Genomic DNA, 24,400 nt, shown 5'->3' with positions numbered 1-24,400 from the left:
GTTAAACATCGTGAAATCGTGTTGTGCGTATAATTGCAAAGAACGTGCAAAGAAAGCAACCCTGTTTAATTTCATAGGTAATAATCACATATAGAGACGAAGGATTTCGTAATTATAATTTAAAAATTTTGTTAGATTCCTTAAACATTCCGAGTTACGAAAAAAATGGATTGTTGCTACAAAAAGAGGGAATTTTATATCTATTGATTATAGTTTTAGTTATTTGTACGTGGATCTAGAAAATAGGTTTTACTAGAAAATTCCACACAATTTAATATGTTCAATTTAATTAGGCACGCTGTCACTTTTATCGAAAGTTTAATTAATTTTATCTTAAAAATTTCAGATTTACCAATGAACATACACTACAAGATTAGTTAACTTGTAAAAGATTATTGTATTAACTGAATTCGTAATATATTGTAGATTTTGTATACATTTCATTTTATTAAAAGACTATCTCCACCACTTACATGATTTTTGTTGTTTCATATTATAAATAATTTTAATGTAAACTGTAAAAATAGAATTTTCATTAACAAACGTTTGTTATAATTAATTCTTTGAACAAATTCGTAAGAAAACGTATTAATTCCCGTTCAAATGAAGCGTTTTTTGCCACCCAGCACGTGCTGTGTGGTCAGCCGTCCTTTTTCCTCTGATGCATAACAACTCTTGCTATTTCTTTCTTGTGTTGATTACACTCGCTCGCGTATGGAAACGTATACAAGGCTCCATCCACTCCTTTATTAGATCAATGGGAAATATCGATTTCGCCCCATAATTGCAAAATCAATATTTCCTTGCAAAAATGTACCTTTTTAACCATGTTTTAAGTTTCTTGTTGTAAAAAGATGGTTATGTATATTAAAAAAAAAAGACAAAATATAATTATCTACAATTTGACACCCATTGTCAGTAGATTGAACCCACTTTAAGCATGCACTGAGAAATTGAGAATAATTTTTTTCCCGTTGATCATCCGCACTTGTGCGGATCGCGCTCCCTTGGAATTCGCTGCGGGGCTGTTATTTCCGCCACTGGTTTTACTTTATAGACAAACAAAAATCGCAAAATCAATTTGTTGGACTGTGCTTCAAGGGCGAGGGAAGTTCGAAATAACCTTCGACAATTTTTTGCATAGTGTAACCGCGATTTGTAACACAACGTACTACTTTTACTGGATCCCAATACCTGTTATTTGTTTTGAGTTAAGTATTTACGTTCACAATTTAATTGTCACGTGCATAATCTTGTTTCGAAACACATTAAATAAATTATGACTCAGGATAACCTTGAGGTTATTTTTTTGGGGGCAATCAATTTATCCCTAAGTCTAGATGCGTGATAAGATACGAATCATTCATTTAGAATGCAGTTCTAGATTACGTAAACACGATTTTCTTGACAATTTTTAGCCACACAGTTTTTCCGGATTAAGCTATTAACAAAAAAGCTATGATTGCTTTGGAATTTTCGCCAAAAGCTGGAATTTTCTCTTTTAGGATAAAAAAATACTTTCAAACAGAATAACGTAGTTTTTGGTTGAAAAGGTAGAGAATAATTTCAGAATTTGTCGCTTCTTACAGTCAATAAATATTACTACAAAGGGAGTAGTACTTACACAAATCTGCGTCGATTGCCCAATTTAGGATAAAAAATATGTAGTCACTTCGATGGGTTGGATGATCGTTTGCGAACTCAACTCCTCGGAATATTTATCGTATTATTTAACCTATTCAAATCAGGAAAAAGTAATCACAATGCAAACACGATTAATCTCCCCACAATCCAACTACCGTTCCCTCGCCTCCACAACCGCAAAAATTTTTCCTCGACAATACCAACCGCAACAAAAACCCTCACCGTTTCGCACACCAGCTCCTCGCGGCTGCCTCTTCTCGCTGTTGCGCCGCCATCGATCCGCTGCCGGCCCCATGGTCCGTCCATCGTCGGTACCATCGTCCGCTGCAGCGGGCCACGCGAACGCGGTGCAATTACTGTTGTCTGTTGACACAAGAACCCCAGCAGCAGGGGCGTCCGACGCGTGCGTCCGTGCAACACATTAATCTACGTTTACAATTCGCAGGGGAGACGGCCGTACGCCAAACCAACAACTATAAGCACGACAGACGTAGAAACTCGACTTTATCTACCGAACAAATGGATGGTTTCACGCGACGAATTTATGGTGGGAACGCGCCGCCCCCGCGCCCCCGCCCGAGATTTATCGCGGCGCACGTGAAATATTGTTAACGCTCGCCCTATATCAATAAACAAAAAAGAGTCCGCGGCCCGGAATGGAAAACCGATCCGGAAGTTGGGGGCGCTTCCGCGAACAAATAGAATTTTCGTATGCAAACAGGATGGAATTATGTACACAATTGAGGAATTCGTCTTGATCAAACAGCGACGGGGCACGACTTTGATTCATGGGCGTGCTGGAAAAAGGGCCGGGCGGCGAAAGAGCAGCGACACGCTAATCAAGAACCGCTAGTTTTTAACAACGACGACAATGAAACAAGACAACGCGCTATTGTGACTTGTTACAATTCTCAGCGTACAGTAAGATATCTAAAAACTTGAAGATTTGTTTTCAACAACTTTTCAATAAAGCCGATGGCGGAAAACACGAGACTCCTCTTCGTATCAAACTGCTTGATTAAAATCTTTACAAATCCTCCAATATTGCGAACGCTTGTGTCGAAAAAGGCAAAAATGTCGTCTATGAACTTCAATAAATCCTTGGAAAATGTTTAAGCTTTTATTGTAAGCCTTTTTAAATCGGTTCAGGAAAGTCTGCTCCGATATCAGGTAATGATTTGCCCATTTCTGCTCCTTCAGCTCTTCGAACAATTGTGCCTTAATTGAAAAATATTCTGTCTTGTACAGACGTCCTTCATGTTCCAATCGGGTTTAAACCAACAATCCTTTCAGGATTGAATTTTGGTTGATTGATGGTGAAGTTATCTAAATCTTCGGAGAAAAGAAAAAAATCAACAAATTAGATTAAAGTCCAGGATTCAGGTTGAAGATAGACATAAGTTCGAGAAGATTCGGTAAAAATTGTTTACAGAGAAAAAGTGTCATTTGAATACAGGATACAAGAAAAAAGACAACTGAATAATCCTAAACTAAGTTGATACAGAATTTGAAGGTGGTTTGATTATAGAAGAAACTGAAAAGGGGGGACCATTTGAAAATCGAGGTCCCTGAGATTGCTAATAAGCAACATTTTTCCTTTTATAGATATTGTGAAATAGAAAAATTTTAACTCTAAACCATTTACTCCATCTTTTGGGGTCCCACAGGGATCGAACTTAGGACCCTTGTTGTTTTCGCTGTTTATTAACGATCTTCCTGATGCTATTCCTTGGAATAAACTTATGTTGGCTGATGATCTCAAATTATATATGGAAATGCAAAGTTGTACAAGAACTTATTGCGATTGTTTTTGACTATAATTTAAAATGAGTCGTATTGGAAAGTTCGATAGCAAATTTTATTTCACAAATCATTATAAAGACATTATTGCTAAAGCGTACAAGATGTATGGTTTTATTTATCGCAATCCTGGCTCACGATGAATAAGGAAAAATCATCACAGTTGAGACGGGGTGGGTGGGTGGGGCTTGTATATATTTTTTTTTCTTAATATACTTAGTCTTCTCTTCACAACAAGAAATTGAAAATATGTTTAAAATGATAAATTCTATCCCCCACACTTCTCTAAAAATTTACCATTTTTGAGCATTTTTTTTGTTTCTAGTCATGAGAAGAAAACTACGTACATACATTAAGAAAAAAAAGGAAAATATAAACCCCGCCCACCCGCCCACGTCTCAATTGTGACTTTTTTATTCGCCGTGAACCGAGGGGCGGGACTTAATTAATTGCAAAATGCTTACTTCTCCACAAGAATCTACCGTGTGAAACATGTTTTTAAGTATCATGTTGTTTAAAGAAAACTATATGTTGGAAATTCCCATTACCAATCACCTTAAGCAGGTACCTGGGGTTGTAAGAGGTGGGGGTGTGTCCCACCCACCCCATTTTAGTCGGTACCGGTACACACAATCATGTAGTCGAGAGTTCTGGAATAAATCCCAACTAAAACGGTCGCAGTGTTCACTTTGGTCCTTCGAACCAATTCTAAATAATCACAAACACTATATATGTCAAGAAAAAAAAAAAAAGTGAATAATAAGCCCCACCCGCCCGCCCTAACCTCAAATGTGATGAATTTTTCATTCGTTGTCAGAGCGAGAGGCGGAGCTTAATTGTATAATCAATATTTCCCGACAAAAATTTATCATGTTCAATATGTTTCTAAATATCTGGTGAAAAGAAGACTATGAATCGACAGAAAAAAGGTTAAACTTAAGCTCCGCCCCTCCTGGCCAACGACGAATAAGGAAAAATCGTCACAATTGAGATAGGGTGGGTGGGTGGGGTTTATGTTTTGCATGTTTTTTTCTTAATACACATAGTCTTCTCTTCACAAAAAGAAATTGAACACTTCTCTAAAAATTTACAATTTTTAAGCATATTTTTTGTTTCTTGTCATGAAAAAAAAACTACGCACATATATTAAGAAAATATAGCAAAATACAAACCCCGTCCACCCGCCCTCGTCTCAATTGTGACATTTTTACTCGCCGTCAACCGAGGGGCGGGACTTAATTGCAAAACGTCTATTTCTCCACAAGAATCTACCATATGAAACATGTCATGTTGTTTAATGAAAACTATATATATATCAAGAGAAACTGAAAACATGTTTATAATGGTAAATTTTATCCTCTAAACTTCTCTAAAAATTTACCATTTTTGAGCATATTTTTTGTTTCTTGTCATGAAAAGAAAACTACTTCATATGTTAAGAAAAAAAAAAAGAAAAATACAAACCCCGCCCACCCGCCCTCGTCTCAATTGTGACATTTTTATTCGCCGTGAGCCGAGGGGCGGAACTTAATTGCATAACATTTATTTCTCCACAAGGATCTACCATGTGAAACATGTTTTTAAGTATCATGTTGTTTAAAGAAAGCTATATATATATATATATATATCCAGAGAAAAAAAAAAAAAAATGAAAAGAAGCCCCACCCGCCCGCTCCCACCTCAAATGTGATGAATTTTTCATTCGTTGTCAGAGCGAGAGGCGAAGCTTAATTGTATAATCAATATTTCCCGACAAAAATTTACCATTTTCAACATGTTTTTAAATATCTTGTGAAAAGAAGATTATGTATCTACATAAAAAAGGCTAAACTTAAGACCCGCCCTTGCCCCTCCTGACTCACGACGAATAGGGAAAATCGTCACAATCGAGATTGGGCGGGTGGGTGGCGCTTATCTTTTGTATTTTTTTTTCTTAATATGTACACATAGTCTTCTTTTCACAACAAGAAACTGAAAACATGTTCATAATGGTAAATTTTATCCCCCAAACTTGTCTAAAAATTTACCATTTTTGAGTATATTTTTGTTTCTTGTCATGAAAAGAAAACTACGTACATATGTTAAGAAAAAACAGCAAAATACAAACCCCGCCCACCCGCCCTCATCTCAATTGTGACTTTTTTATTCGCCGTGAGCCGAGGGGCGGAACTTAATTGCAAAATGCTTATTTCTCCACAAGAATCTACCATATGAAACATGTTTTTAAGTTTCATGTTGTTTAAAGAAAACTATATATGTCAAGAGAGGAAAAAGTGAAAAAATAAGCCCCACCCGCCCGCCCTAACCTTAAATGTGATGAATTTTTTATTCGTTGTCAGAGCGAGGGGCGGAGCTTAATTGTATAATCAATATTTCCCGACAAAAAATTACCATTTTCAACATGTTTTTAAATATCTTGTGAAAAGAAGATTATGTATCTACAGAAAAAAAGGCTAAACTTAAGATCCCCCGCCCTGCCCCTCCTGGCTCACGACGAATAGGGAAAATCATCACAATCGAGATTGGGTGGGTGGGTGGGGCTTATCTTTTGTATTTTTTTTTCTTAATATGTACACATAGTCTTTTTTTCACAACAAGAAACTGAAAACATGTTTAAAATGGTAAATTTTATCCCCCAAACTTCTCCAAAAATGTACCATTTTTGAGTATATTTTTTGTTTCTTGTCATGAAAAGAAAACTACGTACATATGTTAAGAAAAAAAAGGCAAAATACAAACCCCGCCCACCCACCCTCATCTCAATTGTGACTTTTTTATTCGCCGTGAGGCGAGAGGCGGAACTTAATTAATTGCAAAATGCTTATTTCTTCACAAGAATCTACCATTTGAAATAGGTTTTAAGTATCATGTTGTTTAAAGAAAACTACATATGTCAATTATGAAAAAATAAGCCCCACCCGCCCGCCCTAGCCCCAAATGTGATGAATTTTTCATTCGTTGTCAGAGCGAGAGGCGGAGCTTAATTGTATAATCAATATTTCCCGACAAACAATTACCATTTTCAACATGTTTTTAAATATCTTGTGAAAAGAAGATTATGTATCTACAGAAAAAAAGGCTAAACTTAAGACCCCCCCCCCCCCCTTCCCTCTTGGCTCACGACGAATAGGGAAAATCATCACAATCGAGATTGGGCGGGTGGGTGGGGCTTATCTTTTGTATCTTTTTTTCTTAATATGTACACATAGTCTTCTTTTCACAACAAGAAACTGAAAACATGTTTAAAATGGTAAATTTTATCCCCCAAACTTCTCCAAAAATGTACCATTTTTGGGTATATTTTTTGTTTCTTGTCATGAAAAGAAAACTACGTACATATGTTAAGAAAAAAAGGCAAAATACAAACCCCGCCCACCCACCCTCATCTCAATTGTGACTTTTTTATTCGCCGTGAGCCGAGGGGCGGAACTTAATTAATTGCAAAATGCTTATTTCTCCACAAGAATCTACCATTTGAAATATGTTTTAGGTATCATGTTGTTTAAAGAAAACTACATATGTCAATTGTGAAAAAATAAGCCCCACCCGCCCGCCCTAGCCCCAAATGTGATGAGTTTTTCATTCGTTGTCAGAGCGAGGGGCGGAGCTTAATTGCAAAATGCTTATTTCTCCACAAGAATCTACCATATGAAACATGTTTTTAAGTTTCATGTTGTTTAAAGACAACTGTATATGTCAAGAGCGGAAAAAGTGAAAAAATTTGGCCCACCCGCCCGCCCTAACCTTAAATGTGATGAATTTTTTATTCGTTGTCAGAGCGAGGGGCGGAGCTTAATTGTATAATCAATATTTCGCGACAAAAAATTACCATTTTCAACATGTTTTTAAATATCTTGTGAACAGAAGATTATGTATCTACAGAAAAAAAAGGCTAAACTTAAGACCCCCCCCCTTTCCCTCCTGGCTCACGACGAATAGGGAAAATCGTTACAATCGAGATTGGGAGGGTGGGTGGGGCTTATCTTTTGTTTTTTTTTTTCTTAATATGTACACATAGTCTTCTTTTCACAACAAGAAACTGAAAACATGTTTAAAATGGTAAATTTTATCCCCCAAACTTCTCCAAAAATGTACCATTTTTGAGTATTTTTTTTTCTTGTCATGAAAAGAAAACTACGTACATATGTTAAGAAAAAAAGGCAAAATACAAACCCCGCCCACCCGCCCTCCTCCCAATTGACTTTTTTATTCGCCGAGAGTCCAGGGGCGGAACTTAATTAATTGCAAAATGCTTATTTCTCCACAAGAATCTACAATGTGAAACATGTTTTTAAGTATCATGTTGTTTAAAGAAAGCTATATATATATCTAGACAAAAAAAAAAAAAATGAAAAGATAAGCCCCACCCGCCCGCCCTAGCCCCAAATGTGATGAATTTTTCATTCGTTGTCAGAGCGAGAGGCGGAGCTTAATTGTATAATCAATATTTCCCGACAAAAATTTACCATTTTCAATATGTTTTCAAATATCTTGTGAAAAGAAGATTATGTACCTACAGAAAAAAAGGCTAAACTTAAGATCTCCCCCCTGCCCCTCCTGGTTCACGACGAATAGGGAAAATCGTTACAATCGAGATTGGGAGGGTGGGTGGGGCTTATCTTTTGTATTTTTTTTCTTAATATGTACACATAGTCTTCTTTTCACAACAAGAAACTGAAAACATGTTTAAAATGGTAAAATTTATCCCCCAAACTTCTCTAAAAGTTACCATTTTTGAGCATATTTTTTGTTTGTCATGAAAAGAAAACTATGTACATTTGTTAAGAAAAAAAAAGCAAAATACAAACCCCGCCCACCCGCCCCCATCTCAATTGTGACTTTTTTATTTGCCGTGAGCCGAGGGGTGGAACTTAATTAATTGTAACATGCTTATTGTTCCACAAGAATCTACCATGTGAAACATGTTTTTAAGTATCATGTTGTTTAAAAAAAAACAGTATATAACAAGAGAGAAAAAAAAAGCGAAAAAATAAGCCCCACCCGCCCGCCCTAACCTCAAATGTGATGAATTTTTCATTCATTGTCAGAGCGAGAGGCGGAGCAATATTTTCCTACAAAAATTTACCATTTTCAATAAGTTTTTAAAAATCTTGTGAAAAGATTATGTATCTACAGAAAAGGGGGCTAAATTTAACCCCCGCCCCTCTTGGCTCACGACGAATAAGGAAAAATCGTTACAATTGAGATAGAGCGTAGTCTTCTTTTCACAACAAGAAACTGAAAACATGTTTAAAATGGCAAGTTTGATCCCCCACACTTTCTAAAAATTTACCATTTTTGAGCACATTTTTTGTTTCTTGTCATCAAAAGAAAATTACGTACATATATTTATTACGAAAAAAAAAGCAAAATAGAAGAGGTCATTTGAAAATTGGGAATTTTCCAGAGGTGGCAGAAGCCGTGGTACACTAGAGCGACTGGTCTTTTTTGCAAAGATCTACGATTTTAGACCATGTATATACTTTATAATCCATAAATAGGCATAGTTTAATTAGATGATTTTTTATTTTCTGAGCGTAAACTAAGGAAGTATCGAGTCCGTCGGGCAACTTGTCACGTTCGTGTTTTCTGGACGTTTCAAGACCCCTAGAGTATGAAAAAAGTTGTCTTTCGTTTCCGTCTGTCCGCCTGTTCGTTTGATTATTTGTCTCTAACCTTCGACTATTTTTTACAGAAAAAGTCAGTATTAGAATTATGGTGCACCAATTTATGTCATCTGGCTATAAATAGCGCACTGCGGTTTTAAACATTGACCTCAGTGTTCCTCGAACTGTGATTATCTCGTACCACGAAACAATTACTCCAAAATCTTGCTCCTTAAAAACCAATAAACGGAACAATGGCCAGTCACTGATTCAATAAACGCCAGACGAACAGCGTGACCTCCGATCAAACCTCGAAAGATAACGCATAATCAGCTCTCTTCACACTTGCAGCACTTCACACATCATCTTTCATAATTAAAAACTCGTCAAGTGTCACGATCCCATAAAAACCCCGCCATTACACTATACAGGTGCTCCACATGAGTCGCCTCCGGCCCCTAAATCACACTTAGCTTTGTTCCGAGCGCACTCTTTTACCGCTCCCGGTTTCCCGCCTACACCAGTTTTCCCTCGATTTCTCCAGAGAGGAAAAACGAAAAGAAAAGCAAGTGGGTGTGTTTGTATGCGGTGCATACGGGCCAAATCGACTCGGTTTCGAGCGGATGTGTATTAGACGCTCTCGAGCGTCACTCCTATTGAACCTTAATAAAACAGATTAGCCCGACAAGACGCAGTGCCGCGTTTAATTGCCCGTCTTCTTCGACGTTGACCGATCCGGTGCAGATTCCGCCGTGTGCACAGTTGGTTGCATATTTAATGCGAGTTGTTTAAAGTGGGATGGTATAAAGTTTATGGGCGAGTTCAACTTTAGGGCCACATTTCAGTTTGTGTTCTTTCGCCCAATAAAGATAAATAATAAAGTAGTCGGACAAAGTTGAGGCGGATAGCGGTGGGCTGCATGCGAGTACGGTCCATAAAAAAATTATTGCACGTAGGAAAATGATTTGGGGCGGTTTTTGCTGAGAGATGGCGTAATTACACGGCGGCGGCATTGCGTGAGCGAAGTCATTTCGGATCTTGTTTCATGGCGTTTTGTATTTATTTCGGGGGCAGACCTCGGCGGACCCGGACCTGGGAGGCTCGAATCCGCGCGCCGGAACTAGGGCCAAGGGAGCGCACACCGGACTTAAATTTTTCGAAAGCTCTACCTAAAACCACAAACATCTATAGTGCACTTTCAAAGTGAACTGGGTCATGCAACCAGTTATACACTGAGTGATTTCGCTTGCAAAACTATACATTTTTAAATCTACTTTATCCACCATAAAACCTTTTATTCCCCATTTATTTACCTGAACATTTTATCTCTATTTACTCGCTTTGTTCACTTCATCATTTATTAATCTCATTCCACGATATTAAAAAATAAATAAATAAATAAAAGTGAGCCTTCATTAGCTCTAATGTAATTATCGTACACAAAGAGTTATTAAAACCCATTAGAGTCGGTAGGCATTCATCGAACATATTTCAAAGCAACACCTAATTAGCGCTTGCATACCGTTCGGAGCGCTAAAAGCCTGCATTATTAACGTAACGCTTTCCGCAAATGCAAGAACGGTCGTGACATAAACATAAACATAACCGCCATCTGCAAGAATTCATAAACAAATACCCGAATCCAAACATGGAATATAAATGCGCCCCTTCGTTCATCAGATAAACATAACTTTGTCTGAAGTGTTAATTTCGAGGGAAGGGTTGCGCATTTCTTTGAGGGGCGGTGGAGCTGACGGCAACACGTGGGGACGCGGATGTGGGGCAAAAGCACGACCCGCGAAACGAGGAGGGTGATTTTGCATAATTTGTGTGTGCTGTGTGTGGAGCAGTCATGATAATCAAAATCTGGCTGAAATTTTTTGGGGAATTTTCCAGGTTATGATCTCGAAAACGCAAACTGTTGTGACTTATCTGATTTAATTAAATTGTCTTATTGCCTCTTTTTGTTTCGTCACGGAGTTTGCGGTGATTTTTTTTCTAAAAATGACACTTCCTCGCTAATCCTAAAATCGAAGAAAAACCTTTTTGTAGTTTATGTACTCTAATTTTTTCATCGGTGTTGTTAACAGGATAAACGCAAAACTCGATCTTCTAGAAGCTTTCGTAATCGAGTTACTTTGTCGTCGGGGATTCTTTATAGCTTTACAGTTTATAAATTACATCGATTTTTCGACGGCCTTTTGTCTTTTTTACATCATGTTGGCATTAATTTAACTTTCCCCTTCGCCTTTTTTCTGGGTTTTTGATTTTTGCCGTTTGCAAAAAAATCGAAATACAGATTCAAATTTCAGACGCAAAATATTGTACTATACTGTAATTAATGTATTTTATATGATGTAGCCTGTATATTTCCAATGTCATTGCTACTTTTAGGTTTTCTCGACGTTTCATGACCCCTACGGTACGAAAAAAGTAGTTTCCGTCCGTCTGTCTGTCTGTATATCTATGTATACTAGAAATACCCTGTAGATGGTTAAATGTTGCCCAAAATTTGAATAGTCATCCCCACCAACAATTTGATGACATCATTTCAATGAATTGTATTTTAAAAAGATTAGAATGTTATGTTAAAAAATTTATGTCGTCACCTCAAAATATTGTTGAATATATAATATAATTTTAAATCTGCAAAATATGATGAGTCTATACTTGTGATTTATTTTTAATATATAATTAATATTTTTTAAATTTGCTTATACAGGATGTCTCATAAAAATTAATCAGATTTAAGAATTTAACTAGGGAAATACGCTATTTAGCACCTTTTAAATTTGGCAAGTTTTTACAAGTTTAATAGGGGCAAAATCAGTCTTGTCTTAGCAAGTTAGTGCTAGCCCTGCCCACCCGCCCCCTATTTTCTCAGAGGCTATGGCATTTGCCAAAACCAGTTTCATCTTAGTAAATACTAGCCCCGCCCACCCCCCCTCTATTTTCTTAGAGTGTGTTTCATTTGCCAAAATCAGTCTTATCTTAGTAAGTAGCAACCCTGCTCACCTGTCCTTTATTTTCTTGAGGGCGGGTGGGCGGAGCTAGTATTTACTAAGATAAGACTGATTTTGGCAAAAGACATACGCTTCAAGAAAGTAAAAGGTGGGTGGGCTTGCTAAAATAAGACTTATTTCGGCAATTGACATATCCTCTAGAAAAATAGGGGGCGGGTGGGCGGGCCTACTATTTGTTAAGATAAAACTGATTTTGCCCTTATTATTCTTGTAAAAGCTTGTGAAATTCCCAAATCTACCCGAAGAGTGCAAAATCTGATGAGCCTAAAAAATAAATGTCCAATCAGATTTAGGAATTTCAACTTGTTACTATGGAAATATGCAATTTAAGACTTTTTAAATTTAATATCATAATTTTAAATTTTTACAAGTTTATTAGGGGCAAAATAAGTTTTACCTTTGCAAGTAACCCTCCCTCAATTTTTTCAGACGGTATGGTGTTTGCCAAAATCAGTTTTATCTGAGGAAGTGCTAGCCCCGCCCACCCGCCCCTGTTTTCTCACAGGATAGCTCTCTAGGCTCGTTCTAGCAAGTACTGCTCTCTGAGAAAATAAGGGGCGGGTGGACGGAGTTAGTACTTGCTAACAAAAGTCTTATTTTGGCAAATGGCATATCCTCTGAGAAAATAGGGGGCGGGTGGACGGAGCTAGTACTTGCTAACAAAAGTCTAATTTTGGCAAATGACCTATCCTCTGAGAAAATAGGGGGTGGGTGGGTGCGACTAGTACTTGGTAAGATAAGAGTGATTTTGGCAAATGACATATTCTCTGAGAAAATAGGGGATGGGTGGGCGGGGCTAGTACTTGGTAAGATAAGACTGTTTTTGGCACATGACCTATCCTTTGAGAAAATGGGGGGCGGGTGGGCGGACGTAGTATTTGTTAAGAAAAACTGATTTTACCCTTATTATTCTTGTAAAAACTTGTGAAATTCCTAAATCTACCCGAAAAGTGCAAAATCTGATGAGCCTATACTTGTGATTTATTTATATATAATTAATATTTTTTAAATTTGCTTATACAGGGTGTCTCAGAAAAATTAATGACTGAGTTCTTAAAAAATAAATGTCCAATCAGATTTAGGAATTTCAACTCGTTACAATGGAAATATGCAATTTAACACCTTTTAAATTTAACAAGTTTTTACAAGTTTAATGGGGGCAAAATCAGTCTTATCTTAGCAAGTGCTAGCCCCGCCCACCCGCCCTCTATTTTCTCAGGGTTTATGTTTGCCAAAATAAGTTTTACCTTTGCAAGTACTAGCCCCGCCCACCCACCCTCTATTTTTTCAGACGGTATGGCGTTTGCCAAAATCAGTTTTATCTGAGCAAGTGCTAGCCCCGCCCACCCGCCCCTGTTTTCTCACAGGATAGCTCTCTAGGCTCGTTCTAGCAAGTACTGCTCTCTGAGAAAATAAGGGGCGGGTGGACGGACCTAGTACTTGCTAACAAAAGTCTTATTCTGGCAAATGGCATATCCTCTGAGAAAATAGGGGGCGGATGGGCGGGGCTAGTACTTGGTAAGATAAGACTGATTTTGGCAAATGACCTATCCTCTAAGAAAATAGGGGGCGGGTGGGCGGGGCTAGTACTTGGTAAGATTAGAGTGATTTTGGCAAATGACATATTCTCTGAGAAAAAAGGGGGTGGGTGGGTGGGGCTAGTACTTGGTAAGATAAGACTGTTTTTGACAAATGACCTATCCTTTGAGAAAATAGGGGGTGGGTGGGCGGGGCTAGTACTTGGTAAGATAAGACTCTTTTTGGCACATGACCTATCTTCTGAGAAAATAAGGGGTGGGTGGGCGGGCCTAGTATTTGTTAAGAAAAACTGATTTTGCCCTTATTATTCTTGTAAAAACTTGTGAAATTACTAAATCTACCCGAAAAGTGCAAAATCTGATGAGCCTATACTTGTGATTTATTTATATATAATTAATATTTTTTACATTTGCTTATACAGGGTGTCTCAGAAAAATTAATGACTGAGTTCTTAAAAAATAAATGTCCAATCAGATTTAGGAATTTCAACTCGTTACTATGGAAATATGCAACTTAACACCTTTTAAATTTAACAAGTTTTTACAAGTTTAATGGGGCCAAATCAGTCTTATCTTAGCAAGTGCTAACCCCGCCCACCCGCCCTCTATTTTCTCAGGGTTTATGTCATTTGCCAAAATAAGTTTTACCTTAGCAAGTACTAGCCCCGCCCACCCACCCTCTATTTTTTCAGACGGTATGGCGTTTGCCAAAATCAGTTTTATCTGAGCAGGTGCTAGCCCCGCCCACCCGCCCCTGTTTTCTCACAGGATAGCTCTCTAGGCTTGTTCTAGTAAGTACTGCTCTCTGAGAAAATAAGGGGCGGGTGGACGGAGCTAGTACTTGCTAACATAAGTCTTATTTTGGCAAATGACCTATCCTCTGAGAAAATAGGGGCCGGGTGGGCGGGGCTAGTACTTGGTAAGATTAGAGTGATTTTGGCAAATGACATATTCTCTGAGAAAATAGGGGGCGGGTGGGCGGGGCTAGTACTTGGTAAGATAAGACTGTTTTTGGCACATGACCTATCCTCTGAGAAAATAGGGGGCGGGTGGGGGGGCCTAGTATTTATTAAGATAAAACTGATTTTGCCCCTTGTAAAAACTTGTGAAATTTAAAGGTGTTAAATTGCAAATTTCCATAGTAACAAGTTAAATTCCTAAATCTACCCGAAATGTGCCAAATATGATGAGTTTTTACTTGTGATTTATGACTGCATTCATGTTTTTTAGATTTGCTTATACAGGTGGTTCAAAAAAAAAATTAATGAATGTGTCAATTTATTTTATTGATTAAATCAGGAACGGCTCACTCCATTTGCGCAGAAAATTTTGGGAATATAATACTGTTATTTTTAGTATTACACTGTATCACAGAATTCTGCAGAGTAAAAACTCAACTTAAAAATGCTGGATAGGTTTCACTGTACTTTAGGTGCGAGGAAAGGAAACAGTTTTCGACCAATTTTTTTCTTGCATTGGTAATATGCTACTTTATTTTTGTGCTGTGGTTAGTATTATCCATGTTGATGACGCCATTAACAATTTTTTATTGGTCAAATTAAGAACGAGATTGTGGTTTAATTAATAATTCTAGTCCTGTGTTTTGAGGAAACAAACTCATTCAAATCAAACTAATTTCTACGTGACATTATTTCGATGTATAAACATTTTATAACGTTAGTTATGCCCTTTACGACATTATCCGTGGAATTGGAATTTGCCAATTTGCGCCCCCGCGGCACAGGTGGCTCGGGGAGTCATTTACACCACTGGTTTTTAATATAAATATAAAGTTATCAGAAAACATTTTTTTTATAATTTTTCAAAGAAGCGGAATTTGTTGGACTGTACTTCAAGAGCGAGGGAAGTTCTGTCGAAGTAACCTTTAACATTTTTTTTTTCATTTTCGAGGAAACGATCGCAATTTTCCGTCCTGTAAAAAAAATAATAATAAATAATAAAAATTCAAAATAAAATGCACCACTCGTATATAGTGGGGGTTCTGCTCACTAATTTACTTAAATTAAACCTATTTTCAGCCTCGGGTTCTAGATCCCTTGGAACTGGTCATTAGTGGTTTTGGAAAACTATAGAAGCTCTATATTTTATAATTCACTGAGGGCTGTCATAAAATTGTAGTGGATACAGACATAATAGTTCGAATGTAGTCAACTCTGATTCTGTCGTCTTTTTTTGGTTAGTCTAGTTCATGCGTGGTACCTCGACATTGATTATCATTATTATTTTCTCATTCCGAGTTGATGCCATTTCAAAAATAGTTTTAGAGCTAAAAGTTGCCTCATTTTTCCAACATAATCCACTAGAACGTTTCCAATATAATCCGCACCGACAGTTTGGCCAGTTTCACCATCAATTTCAGTTACACCCTGCGTCGTACAGATGAAGGGCGTTACACAAGCTAAACAAAAATGAAATAAAATTTTAATCAAACATTTTTTGACAAAACGTTAATTGTATGATAAAATGTAATCGGGTCAGAACTAGTTATATTTGGTTTTGTCGTGCATCGGTCAGTTTCAGAATACCGAGGAGGGGGAAACTACAATGCACTTGATTGGTGGACACGGGATTGCGCCGCCCCGTTTTTCTATTTTTGGCCGATTTGTCACTAGATTCGACTGCTCGTGAATTAAATGTAAATCAAATAACTATATTTACGTTCTTCAATTCTAGAATAAACTGTAAAAATTTAACGGGAGACAATTCGCTCCTTGAAACGTAATAAATTGCGCCATCTGAGGAGGAATAAGTTCGTGTAGTTAAAGAAAAGCGCCCGAGATGTGCGAAAATGTGGTACTTAATTGTGGAGGAAATTTGCACTCCAAAAACTGAGTTAAAGTGTTGAACGGAAATAATTAGATTCGTTCGTTACCAGCACGAAGGTTTTACAAATTTTTGCGTAAAATACGCCTCCATTTGTGTTTAAATTGAAAACTTTGTACTTATGTGGAGTGGGTGGTTTGCGTCATAAGACAAATTTGTAGGTTAAATACCGACACTGTTTTTCGTGAATAGAGTTGAAATTTGGCGCACGAATTTGCTGATAAGAATTCTTGTCGGTTCATTCGTGAAGTTTCCCGGCAGTCACCTCATTTAATAAATATCCATTAAACAAACCATGTTACACCGGCGATATAACAAATTCGTGCGAAAGCCGTTTACTTTGCGAGACAAATTCCCGTTTTACGACATCTAATTTCCAAATCCAATTTATCGCAATTTGCGGCATTTTAAACCCGCGCCGCGCATCCACCGCATAAATCCTGCCGAAAATAAAGAAGTCCGCACCGTGTACAGCGAGCGTGTTAGTTCCGCACTCCTCATATTTTCGATGTACCTGAGATAAAGGCCGGCTCGAAAATCGTGTGTTAATGGAGCTGAATCGGCTTAAAATATGTGCAAACAAGAGGGAGCCCGGGGCCAATAAGGGCTTTTACCTTTCAGGCGGTGCAGTCAAAGGCTCGCTGACAAAGAGACAAAAGAGACGAGAAAAAGCTTCTTCGGGATATATTAAAGTTTAACAGAACACACAGCAGCACGACGCGGTGGCCAGGCTGGGACTAGCGGCAATTTTACATGGTGCATCCGGCGCGACGGGGCTGCGAACACTGAGCTGGAAATCTTCCTCTTGGTGGATGAAACGTGCCTGTGCTGACGTTAAGAGGATGAAAGTTGCAGGTTTCTGGCAATAAATTACGCGTTGCTGTGGATTGTCCCGTAATCCAAGAAGTGAGGCGACGACGGCTTTGCGGGGGCGCTGACCACCCCCCGGCGGACCTGCCGCAGGGGCGGGGTCACCGCAAAAACCATCCACAGGTGCGTTTTTTAATTTCCAAACGAAAAATTTTGGTGGTCGCTGTTAATCCCTCCTTCGTCTGAGAGTCGTAAAATCGAGCCCGTAATAAAGCCCTCGAACAGATGACACGACTGTCTAAAATGCAACAAAACGTTTTATTATCGGCCCTTTTACGGCGATATAAATACGTCCTAAAAACGCAGCGGCGGCTCGAAAAAGAGCCGCCATTTAACGGCGCGATTTCCATAAACGGAGTTTTAATATTAATCAAGTTCCAACAATTTGGGGAAACTTTACAAGTTTTAAAACTTTCCACATTTGAATAATCACGATGTATACAAAGTAGGTATTGCGGAATTTCCGAAAATATTCCCGGCATAACTTAATCTTATTCTCGGCGGACTGAAGTTCGAGGGTTTCACTCGAACGAATCTGAGGGTGTAATAAGAGCGGAGAAACAGATCGGCGCTGTCGAAAACCGATGAGTGACCCGGGTAGTGATTCTAGCCCGACTCTCGAGTCCACTACAAAGGAACTCGGCGACGATTTCATTTTACAAGGGAAGGAAAACGAATCGGAAACGAATTCTGGAGAGGAGCTAAAGTAGCCTTTCAGGTGCGATTTGCGACGTAACAAGAAGCGACGTTTCGGTCTTGTTAGGGGCCTTAATGGAACCGGAAGACATGCAAGTTTCTAAGTGCATTCTGGCCCTGCCGAAGGCCCATAATAACTCATCCGCAAAGCAAACTTTGAGAACATCTAGTTAGAGCTCCGGCCTTTAATACACCCGTAAGTGAAACGCCAACTAAACGCGACAGCAAATCCCGAAAAGTTTTCTTTTTATTCGGAAGGAACTTGTTAAAACGACTTCGTAGACGCAACACGTAAGCAACCATCTTCACTTTACCGTGTAGTCTTTTCATTTCCAACAAAACAATCATCAGCAAGACAACAATTATCATTGGCCGTTCGGTGGGTCAATTTAAATATTGACCTCACGCAAGTATTATACGTATTTCCTTTGAGTGGGACCGAAATAAACTTGTAGCAAGCGATCGACCAAAAATTAACCCAGAAAAAGTACGAATGCATTTTTTTGCAGCTGCGTAACTAGGTGTCATTACACCCACAGCAGCGAGTCGGTTTCGTTGGTGGCGGCGTTCATCCCGCCTTTCGTCCGCCGCCCCCGCTCATAAACCGTTATTCAGGTCGGCCTCCTTTTAACAATACAATTTTTTTCACTCCACGATCCCATTTAGAACAAAACCTTCGAAAAATCGCGATAACCTAAACGACAGGCGCCCTCCTTCCCTTTCAATTTCCTCGCCGTTTTGATGAAAATCCTTTTTATTAACCAAAAATTCCCGCCCCCGCCCCTATCCCCAATTCTCTCCACACACATTCCGCTATTCCCTCGTCATAAACAAAACCACATAAAAAACGGTCGGGAAAAAGCGACGATAACCGTCCATCCCACTTCACAATCCGTAATCGGGAGGATGAGGATGGCCGTAAGGGCAAGGTCACATCCAACCTAGGCGATGTTATCGCGCGTTATCACGTGAACGATATGGCGCCGAAAAGGCCATAAATCCCTCGACGGTCGTTGGTCGGACACCGGCAGCGATTTGTCTACGAATGGGTCCTCGACGATAAAAAGCCGTGGTTTTCACGGTTAAACTTCGCCTACTTGAGGAAAAACTATAATGCACTCTTGACGATACCCTAGAGGCATTCTCATGCACGAGAATGAGACAGATCGATTCAAATAATTACAACGAGTGTTGTAATGGTAATCGCGCGACTAACTGGCGCGTTAAATGAAACGATGCATTAGCGCGATTAAGGCCAGCGTCATCCGGAACGGGCGCGGTCAATCAGGCGTAACAGGATCATTTCGTGTGTTGCGGAAGAGGTCTTCAACAAGTGGCCGCGAATACGCTCGTACAGGCCTGATCGAACATGACCGCAGATGATAATAAATCACTCGAGGGGAGAGCTGGTAATAGTGCGGAGATTCATTTATACGCAGCAGAGTTGAGCGAGCGTGCGCGAATAGTTTGGTCAAGGGTGAGTTATGAGCCGAAACGGAAATGAAGAGGAATTTTTTTGTTTGGCTGCGATTGGATGGGAGATGCGGTCGCAGGAATCACGGCAGTTTGTCTGTGTTTTGGTTTTCTTGCGGAAATGACGACTGAGTCTTGAAAAAGACCGACCTACGATTTGCTTCGCACTAGGTAAATTTCAAACTACTTACATCAAAACGCGCGCAAAGAGATAACGAGGTATTTCGATATGAAAACCCGGGGAAATGCAAATATTCATCAAAGGTTTTGCGATGTCACAAACCAAATAGGATTATCAATACGAAAAAAGCATTATTAATACGAGCGACCTTGTTAGCACTATTTTAAAACCAAAAAAGACAAAAAATATTAAAATGCACGTTATTATATAACGTCGGGCTTGTGCTTTCAGATATTTTATTAAACACGAAAGCACCATTAGCGGTTTATCATTTACATTTGATGTGTCAAGACTTGTGTGTGTTTTATTCCTCCAACATTTTCGTATTCTGTTTTTAAAAGCGATTTTTATGCTCGTGTTTCATACTAATAAAGTGCGATTCGTTTCCCCTTTCTGAACCAACGCTAGTTCTGTCGCACAACAAGCTTTAAATTCGCGATGGATAATCACATCTTAATTTTTCCCTTGGCAGTTCGGCAGTCCTGATTTCCCTCGGGACCATTCTTCATAAAAACTTTCCTTCAAACTAGCCAACTACGTAACGAAACGAATCGATTAATTATATTTTTGCGCTAGCGTGTACGAGTTTTATTTCGAAATTGAGTTGTAATCGTTATTGTAACGACAGGTTTCCACATATCCCGAACGTTAAACGCATTAAAAAAATTAAACTGGTATTCCAAAGCAAATAATGTTTGTGTTTCATTTCAAAATCACTCAGAATTATTTCAATTACTATAATTATTTTCTTGTTGGAGAGCCCGTGTTTGACCGATGTTTGCTTTTCATTAAAATAGTCTGCCTTGAAATAAAGAAAGGTAAATGGGTAACATTATCGCGAACGTGTGTTCACGACAACGTCGTAAAAGCTTTATGACAAGGGAGATAAAGTTTTTGACAAACCTTTGATAAGGTTCGACTTAAGTTTGATTTTAATTCCATTTGAAACACGTCCAGGTATTCAAGAACAAATAACATGTTGGAAAAGCTGTCGAATAAGCCGCGTTGTGAGAATTGACTGAGTAAAAGCACGATTCAGATCGAGAAAGGTTTGAAACGCTACAGTATTTCTAGCTGGAAATAGGAATTCCGAACAATACACTAGGAAGATACACTTCCTGAAAATTTAAAAGACGGTTTTATTCTCATAGACTGTCGCAAACACGCCGGTTGGCAACATTTCACGTTTTATCAAAGTTGTATTTAAACGATCGATGGCTTCTTACGCCGACAGAATAAACAGTGAAGCCGGAGCATGATTCCGTGGTTCTTTCTATATAGTGTGAAATTACAGAGCCATTCCGGGTCGTCGGAAAAAACAAAAAGGCCAGAAGTTGAAAGTTTGCTGAAATAAACAAGAACAGGCTAATTAGTGTTTCACAAATTCGGAATCTTGTTTCAAAGACGTAGCGACAACCTACAAATACTGCGAATACTTGAAGTGGACAGCTTCAAAAGCATTCTAGTCGGACGAACTTTAATTATGATTAAAAGTTGTTACTGCACGACGGTAATTTTACCAATACAGTAGACGTAATAGTCGAGGTATGTGGACGATACCTTCACCACCTACCGATAAACTATATAGTTTCAACCACAGCCAACTTTCAAACTGTTCTGATTTATCAAACAAAGCATCTACCGCAGCGTAATTACCCGCCGCCCCGAATTTTTGAACCCGTAAAATTCTTATCGTGCGAGGCCATGAACTTGGCTAAGCTGATTTTCATTTTAACCTGAGCCATCATCCAGCTTGGATCAGATTAGATTGGAGATACTTTCGTCGAAAACAAAATTCCGCCGCCTAAAATAACCCTCGGACCCGATCGAATCCGCTCGTTAATTTTTAATCAAATTAAAAATAACCCTGAGCCACTCAGACGTCGTCGTCGTATTCTGTTCGTGGAGTTCTTCGTGCCTTTGTTAACCCGACGCGCTCCGCCGATCCCGAATGACACAGCACATGTAGTCGATCTCAAGGAGCATTGTTGACGACAAAATAACGATGAGGAGAAAATTCCTTCCGGCATCGACCCAATTAAAAATGTAGGTGGTAATAATAATAAAGTTTATCGAGGGAAAGGCGCCGTTAGAAACCTATTTCGGGCGCGGAAATACAAAGTAATAAAATAATGCTACAATCAACGGAAATAGGTTATCGCGGCTTCCCCCACAGCCTGCTGCCGTCTCACTGAATAAATTAACGTATTGGAGGGCGCCAGCTGGTTTCTCAGATCTCGTCGAACAACGACTAGAACACGATGATGATAATTTGTGACGTCACCGTCAAAATCGAGTTCGGATTTCCGTCGTGTATTGTCTGCGTTCGGTAAATACCCCGGCGGGAATCAAAGTGTGGAGTTTCGCAGACATCGATCCCGCCGGGGACGGCGGCCAATTAAAAAGGTAATAACTCCGGCGGCGGTCATTTATCCTGCTGGAGCGTCTCGGGTCCGCGTGCAGCTTGTTAGCCGCAGCACACCTGGAATGATTAAAAAGCGGAGCGGCGTCGTCTTCGCGGGCGTCGGCGGCGTCTTGACGTCAACGCTTTAATTGGTCGCTGCGGGCGCCGCGAATATGACACTATATGAATAACAGTGTCAGGAGGCTTTTGTCTACTATCTCATTATACGGCGGTTTTAGCAATTTACCATGTAGTCATTCAGTGCGCGCCCTGATGATACCGATAAACTGAATAAACCAGCCGCCCTTTAAATTTTATAACTTTCCCTGGTGCATTGTACGGCCTTTTACGGCGGACGATCCCATTATTAATCAAACGTTTATCAACGAGAAGAACGCTTTTTCCTCGCGGTGAATATTCGCACAAACGAAGTTTACGTCTTCATTATCCTTTGTTGGATGTGTGGCGAAGACGGGATGCCGCGGGCGGCGATAAACACGAGCACTATACTGCACGGCTTGCGAGATTTAAATAATTCCATAAAAACGGAACTTGATGAAGGCTGCGTTCACACATCGGAAAGAGGAAAGCAAAAGCTGGAAAATCGAAAAGTCGCGACAACTCGGAATCAACATACAAATTGGGTGCAGCGGACTCGGGGTTGTTTCTTGGTGACTTCTGGCGGATATGCGCCTAGGGGCGACGCACCAGATCCGACTACCATTATCTGGAGGGGTAATACTCCATGGGGTCGTTGGTCTGATAACGATTTCAGAACGAGAAGGTTTACTCATGACTTCGTAATCTACCAAGAATTCTCTAGAAAAAGCAATTTTTTTCGCTGCAAAACGAGTAGAGCCAGTTTTGGAAGTTTTATTTTCAGTTGTGGCGGCATAATAACACGTTGGTAAGCGGAGGAAGATAAGCTCCTCCGTAGTCTAGTGGTAAGGGCACGCGCCCGGCAAACGGTAAACGTGTGGTTTTTGTGGTCAAACTCGTATTTTGTGCACACCAGTACCTTTCTTAGTGCGCAATGGAAAATTTTTGGAAATTTGTTTTCACGTTTCTCGGTTACAGGAAAGTATCGGAAACACGACTGCCGATTCGTAATCAGTGAAGAACTCTCCACAAGACAATATCTTTCCTCGTTTCAGTAAAGCGATTAAGCCTGAACATCAGTGAACATGAGTGGCGACCAAGAATACTCGGATTTCCTAGAAGAAATAAATCAACGCACGGTTTCAGTCAGACAGAACAAGTTCGAGACTTGGAGAAGTTTCGCGTTGTATTTACAGATTATATGATTGATTTCCCCCCTTTATTGGGTAACCACATAAAAACAACTGTATCCAACTTTGAAACAATATTTCACGTCTGAAGCAAAGTTTTAATAAATTGAAAGTTAGGCACAGCCCGGCGCATCCACCATTCTGAAATTTTGAACTTGCGAAAACGGCGCCGATATTAAAGAGCCGAAATTCGACCGTCCTCCGCTTCCAATCAAATCGATGTCTTATGCAAACTGCTATTAAGTCGTACCCCGATTCTTTGATCTGCGCCTCGCAACGCTTTAATAAAAGAAGTTCACGATGAAAATCCACGGCGAATAATGAACCTAGAGCAGCCAGTAAACTCGAGTCGTAAAATAGTTCGCGGAACAGCATTTCAAGTGTTCTGAAGGTTTTAAAAACTTATAATATCCCAGAGTAGTTAAATCATTGTTTGAAACTTTCACAGCAACATTTCAAAGCTTTCACGAACTAATCTGAAGCAGTCAAAGTTTAAGTTGTGATTGTTTCTAAACAGCCGGCCGACATTTTTAAATAAACTTGTTTGCCGTGTCAGCGAATTTTTCTCTCGAAATATTTTTCGACCCCGTCTGGTCACGTCGGACTGAAACGCGACAGATTATATCCGAAAGTTCGGTGCAGTCGCCGATCGCTTCGGAACTGGGGCACTAAACGCGATCAATTAGTCGCAAAGTCGTGCCAAACTAAACAAACCGAAATGTGACAGTTCCTTCTCTCCGAAATTTCGCATGTCTCTAGTTCCAATCCTCTTATCTCATTATCGATGGTATCGGGGGCGGCGCTTCGTTCATCCGCCCTTGTTTTACAAACCGTATTTTCGCAATAAAATAAGCGCCCGTTGTGATTTATTAGCGTCTTGCTCGTCGGATTGTATTTATGTTTGGAGCTCTCTTAAATGAGCTCGGATTCGTTTTTACGCGGCGGTCTCGTAATGTTACTAAAGCGGCTTTCCAGTAATTGCTTTTCAATAAAACGTCAGAAACAACAGTAAATAACGGCGCAAGCAAATAG

General features: G+C 39.4%; 1 protein-coding gene across 5 annotated transcripts in view; it reads right to left on the bottom strand.

The window, feature by feature from the left end:
• Nucleotides 1-24,400, bottom strand: part of LOC135124538 (leucine-rich repeat, immunoglobulin-like domain and transmembrane domain-containing protein 2) — a 243,474-nt gene that overhangs the window by 27,408 nt on the left and 191,666 nt on the right. The window contains exons 1-2 of one of the 5 annotated variants that reach the window (XM_064049716.1): nt 1,867-2,149; nt 1,625-1,735 (exon numbers count right to left, since the gene is read on the bottom strand). The exons of 3 other annotated variants lie outside the window; for them this stretch is intronic. The gene's annotated coding sequence lies outside the window, so the exon portion shown is untranslated. Of the gene's footprint in view, nt 1-1,624; nt 1,736-1,866; nt 2,150-24,400 lie in introns of those variants that run through there. One more of the 5 variants, XM_064049707.1, reaches the window with a different exon arrangement.

This window comes from Zophobas morio, unplaced genomic scaffold (assembly GCF_036711695.1).
Source record: "Zophobas morio isolate AGI-343-1 ecotype UQ-CSIRO unplaced genomic scaffold, CSIRO_AGI_Zmor_V1 ptg000002l, whole genome shotgun sequence".
Lineage (NCBI taxonomy): Eukaryota > Metazoa > Arthropoda > Insecta > Coleoptera > Tenebrionidae > Zophobas > Zophobas morio.
Note: the sequence above shows the minus strand (reverse complement) of the source record. Positions and strands in the feature narration are given on the sequence as shown.